We start from the raw sequence: 6000 nt of genomic DNA on the forward strand, positions 1-6000 counted from the left end.
GCTGGAGAACAGGGAGAGGAAGAGGAGGCAACCAGGTGGTTTTGTTTTGCCTTTTAAAGATAGAATCTGGAAGTTGAATATATCACTTCCTTTTATGTACTCTCCGTCCAAACTAATTATTTGCAAGGCCTTATCTAGAGGCAAGAGATGATTGGACATGTCAATTCTCACTGGAAAGCCCTATGGCCTGCTAGAAGCTGTGGCTGTGTGGGGATGGGTGGTGATTGTATTAGTAGGAGAGATAAGGAAGGAATGGATCTGGAGGAACAATTAGGAGTCTCTCCCCTGGTCTGGTTAAGAGAGGCAGAGAATGATGTCTCATACCCTGGATGGGCCGTGGAGCAAGTAGGAGAGATCCAGTATGACTTCATACAGAAGTAGTGGCTCCTGATGTTTCTATGTGTTGGGATGGGGGGATGAATTCAAGTAGTGGTTGTCAAACTTGAGCATGCATCAGAATTATCTAGAAGGCTTGGCATGGCAGCCTGAGTCTCTTGACTTTATTTTTCTCTCCATACAGGACTTTTGCCTGGACTTCTGACAGAATGATTGGCATGACCTAGATATGACTCATGGCATTGACCCCCAGAGATTTGACTTTATGGGTCTGAGGCGGTTCTGAGAATGTTTGTTTCTAACAATTTCTGGATGATGCTGATGTTATTGATCCAGGGGTCAAACTTTGAGAACACTGTCTGTGCAGCTAGCTTGGATTGGCTTTGTTTCTAAGAGTTGACAAAGAGGGGTGTGTATACCAATAATAATGTAATTAGTCCTGACATTTTTAGTTGTGAAATTCTGGAATCCTTCAGCATTGTATTACTGAGGGGATTATTGCAGTCTGGACTAGATAAACTCCTTAGCATAGATGAGCATAACTACTTTACTTTGATTTCCTATTACCCCATTTCTCTCTCCCTCCTAATTCCAGCAGAATATCCTGGAAAGCCACGTAAAGCCCTACCCTTGGAGCATCTCTGACAAGCAGATTTCACTGGGGGTTTACTTTACAAAGATATGTGCAGCTTATTGACTTTATAGCATTTTATTTGTATTTTAATGAGAATTTTATGAATATGGGTCTTGGTTCTTCAAGACAAAATGGGACATGTTTTACTTAGTTGCTTCCTCCCCTTTTAAAAAAAATTAGGAAAGATACTGAATTTATTAAGGAGGTAACTGACTTTCCATACACTAATTTATAGAATGGAATTGAAAACAAGGACACATCAGTTTGAAAATCCCGTTTCCTGAGGAAATTACCAAAAATTGGATGGAATCTATTTTTAGGCTTCATTTTGATTATTGATGTCTACAACTTAGACATGGGGTTGTTGTATTTCCAATTCTAAGTGATAATTACCTGGCAGGTAGGGAAAACAGAGGGGAAATCTTTAACCCTGCGGTATCACAGCTGGCCCAGAGTGGAACATTAGGGGACACACCTGGGAAAACAGGAAGGTCCCCCCTCCCCCACAAGTATGAAGAGAACAAGAAAGTAGGACAAGTAGGGATGTAAGCATAACCCAAGGAAGTGGCCACCATTCAGGTCGAGTCCCAAGCAGTGTGGTTCTCATTTTCTTAAATCAGAAAATCCAATATAGTGGAAATAAGCTGAACATACAGTTTTGAAGAAAACTTGGTATAAGGTTCAGAGCTAGGTCACATCAATCATTCTGTCAGAAGTGCAGGCAAAATCCTATATGGAGAGAAAAAGAAGGTCAAGAGACTCAGTCAGAAGGTCAGGTAGGACTGTGGCTGCCGCCCAACATTGCCTGAGAAGCATCCAGGGATTTAGATGTCCCATGAGAGGTAACTGTCAGTTGAAGCCCCACTAGTTTTCCAGGCAAGGATGGTGTGCAGAGGAGCAGGGCAGCTTCACGGCAGTTAGATGCTGTCTTAGACAAATAGACACCCCCCCGGGGGCTGAGGTTCTTTGGACACTCAGGCTGAGTCAGGAAGATGCTTCCTTGAAAGCTACCCATCCAGAATGTCCGCAGCAAATGGAAGATCTCAAATGCTAAGAAAACATGGGAGTCTTTTCCTCTGAAAAGTGATGCCTCTTGAACAACTTTCATAGAGTCTGGGGTCATTCATTGCCTTTGAAGGAACAGTACAAAAACCTATTGTTGCTTTGCATTTCAGAAAGTATGTATTTAAAAACATCACTGACCTGATAAAGGAACTTGAATTTGAAGGATGACTATGGAGAGTATCAAGTAGTATTTTTTCCAAATATTTCTTTTATTTAGTGTCTTTTAAAAATTATTATTAAAGTATGTATTAGCAGCCCCCAGGAAACTCCCCTTTTGTCCAGTCTTCCCTGACTTCCTGTCACTGCCTACCCTGAATCCCTGTCCTGTCATCTGTCCTGTATATTGATTAGCTTTGTTCTTTATGTAAATAGAATCATATAACATACACTCTTTTATATCTGGTTTCTTTCATCTTTTTGCTGTGTGGAGTTGTAGATTGTGTGTTCTTGTTGCTGTATAGTATTCATTGTCTGCATATACCAGTTTATTGATTGATTATTCTGTTGATGGGTACTTGGGTAGCTTCCAGTTTGGGGCTGTTATGAGTTATGCTGCTGTGAGCTTTCCAGTTTATGACTTCTGGCAAGCATAAGTTCACATTCTGTTGGTACTTTATTTATTTATTTATTTATTATTTTAATTTTGGTATCATTAATCTACAATTATGTGAAGAACGTTATGTTTACTAGATTCCCCCCCTTCACCAAGTCCTCCCCACAAACCCCATTACAGTCACTGTCCATCAGCGTAGTTAGATGCTGCAGAATACCTACTCATCTTCTCTGTGTTGTACAACCCTCCCCTAGCCCCACCCCCACATTACACATGCTAATTGTAATGCCCCCTTTCTTTTTCCCCGCCCTTATACCTCCCTTCCCACCCATCCTCCTCAGTCCCTTTCCCTTTGGTAACTGTTAGTCCATTCTTGGGTTCTGTGATTGTGCTGCCGTTTTGTTCCTTCAGTTTTTCTTTGTTCTTATACCCCACATATGAGTGAAATCATTTGATACTTGTCTTTCTCTGCCTGGCTTATTTCACTGAGCATAATACCCTCTAGCTCCATCCATGTTGTTGCAAATGGTAGGATTTGTTTTCTTCTTATGTCTGAATAATATTCCATTGTGTATATGTACCACATCTTCTTTATCCGTTCATCTACTGATGCATGCTTAGGTTGCTTCCATTTCTTGGCTATTGTAAGTAGTGCTGCGATAAACATAGGGGTGCATCTGTCTTTTTCAAACTTGGCTGCTGCATTCTTAGGGTAAATTCCTAGGAGTGGAATTCCTGGGTCAAATGGTATTTCTATTTTGAGCATTTTGAGGAATCTCCATACTGCTTTCTACAATGGTTGAACTAAATTACATTCCCACCAGCAGTTTGGGGCTGTTATGAGTTATGCTGCTGTGAGCTTTCCAGTTTATGACTTCTGGTGAGCATAAGTTCACATTCTGTTGGTATTTTATTTATTTATTTATTTATTATTTTTATTTTGGTATCATTAATCTACAACTACATGAAGAACATTATGTTTACTAGACTCCCCGCTTCACCACAGGTGAAGGGTTCCCCTTTCTCCACAACCTCGCCAACATTTGTTGTTGTTTGTCTTTTGGATGGTGGCAATCCTTACTGGTGTGAGGTGATATCTCATTGTGGTTTTAATTTGCATTTCTCTGATGATTAACGATGTGGAGCATCTTTTCATGTGTCTGTTGGCCATCTGAATTTCTCCTTTAGAGAACTGTCTATTCAGCTACTCTGCCCATTTTTTAATTGTATTATTTGCTTTTTGTTTGTTGAGGTGCATGAGCTCTTTATATATTTTATTTATATTTATATATTGCATGTCAGCCCTTTATCGGATCTGTCATTTATGAATATATTCTCCCATACTGTAGGATACCTTTTTCTATTGATGGTGTCCTTTGCTGTACAGAAGCTTTTCAGCTTGATATAGTTCCACTTGTTCATTTTTGCTTTTGTTTCCCTTGCCTGGGGAGATATGTTCATGAAGAAGTCGCTCATGTTTATGTCTAAGAGATTTTTGCCTATGTTTTTTTCTAAGAGTTTTATGATTTCATGACTTACATTCAGGTCTTTGATCCATTTCGAGTTTACTTTTGTGTATGGAGTCAGACAGTAATCCAGTCCCATTTTCTTACATGTAGTTGTCCAGTTTTGCCAACACCAGCTGTTGAAGAGACTGTCATTTCCCCATTGTATGTCCCTGGCTCCTTTATCGAATATTAATTGACCATATATGTTTGGGTTAATGTTTGGAGTCTCTATTCTGTTCCACTGGTCTGTGGCTCTGTTCTTGTGCCAGAACCAAATTGTCTTGATTACTGTGGCTTTGTAGTAGAGCTTGAAGTTGGGGAGCAAGATCCCCCCTACTTTATTCCTCCTTCTCAGGATTGCTTTGGCTATTCAGGATCTTTGGTGTTTCCATATGAATTTTAGAACTGTTTGTTCCAGTTCATTGAAGATGCTGTTGGTAGTTTGATAGGGATTGCATTGAATCTGTATATTGCTTTGGGCAGGATGGCCATTTTGATGGTATTAATTCTTCCTAGCCAAGAGCATGGAGTGAGTTTCCATTTGTTAGTGTCCTCTTTAATTTCTCCTAAGAGTGTCTTATAGTTTTCAGGGTATAGGTCTTTCACTTCCTTGGTTAGGTTTATTCCTAGGTATTTTATTCTTTTTGATGCTATTGTAAATGGAATTGTTTTCCTGATTTCTCTTTCTATTAGTTCATTGTTCGTGTATAGGAAAGCCACAGATTTCTGTGTGTTAATTTTGTATCCTGCAACTTTGTTGAATTCCGATATTAGTTCTAGTAGTTTTGGATTGGAGTCTTTAGGGTTTTTTTATGTACAATATCATGTCATCTGCAAATAGTGACAGTTTGACTTCTTTACCAATCTGGATTCCTTGTATTTCTTTGTTTTGTCTAATTGCCATGGCTAGGACCTCCAGTACTATGTTGAATAACAGTGGGGAGAGTGGGCATCCCTGTCTTGCTCCTGATCTCAGAGGAAAAGCTTTTGGCCTCTCACTGTTCAGTATGATGTTAGCTGTGGGTTTATCATATATGGCCTTTATTGTGTTGAGGTACTTGCCCTCTATGCCCATTTTGTTGAGTTTTTTTATCATGAATGGATGTTGAATTTTGTCGAATGCTTTTTCAGCATCTATGGAGGTGATCATGTGGTTTTTGTCTTTCTTTTTATTTATGTGGTGGATGACGTTGATGGATTTTCGAATGTTGTACCATCCTTGCATCCCTGGGATGGATCCCACTTGGTCATGGTGTATGATCCTTTTGATGTATTTTTGAATTCGGTTTGCTAATATTTTGTTGAGTATTTTTGCATCTACGTTCATAAGGGATATTGGTCTGTAATTTTCTTTTTTGGTGGGTCTTTACCTGGTTTTGGCATTAGGGTGATGTTGGCTTCATAGAATGAGTTTGGGAGTATTCCCTCCTCTTCTGTTTTTTGAAGAAATTTAAGAAGAATGGGTATTGTATCTTCTCTGTATGTCTGATAAAATTCCAAGGTAAATCCATCTGGTCTAGGGGTTTTGTTCTTGGGTACTTTTTTGATTACTGCTTCAATTTCTTTGGTGGTAATTGGTTTGTTTAGATTTTCTGTTTCTTCCTTGTCAGTCTTGGAAGGTTGTATTTTTCTAGGAAGTTGTCCATTTCTTTTAGGTTTTCCAGCTTCTTAGCATATAGGTTTTCATAATATTCTCTAATAATTCTTTGTATTTCTGTTGGGTCTGTCGTGATTTTTCCTTTCTTGTTTCTGATTCTGTTGATGTGTGTTGATTCTCTTTTTCTCTTAATAAATCTGGCTAGAGGCTTATCTATTTTGTTTATTTTGTCAAAGAACCAGCTCTTGGTTTCATTGATTTTTTTCTATTGTTTTATTCTTCTCAATTTTATTTATTTCTTCTCTGA

This window comes from Manis pentadactyla, chromosome 1 (assembly GCF_030020395.1).
Source record: "Manis pentadactyla isolate mManPen7 chromosome 1, mManPen7.hap1, whole genome shotgun sequence".
Classification (NCBI taxonomy): domain Eukaryota; kingdom Metazoa; phylum Chordata; class Mammalia; order Pholidota; family Manidae; genus Manis; species Manis pentadactyla.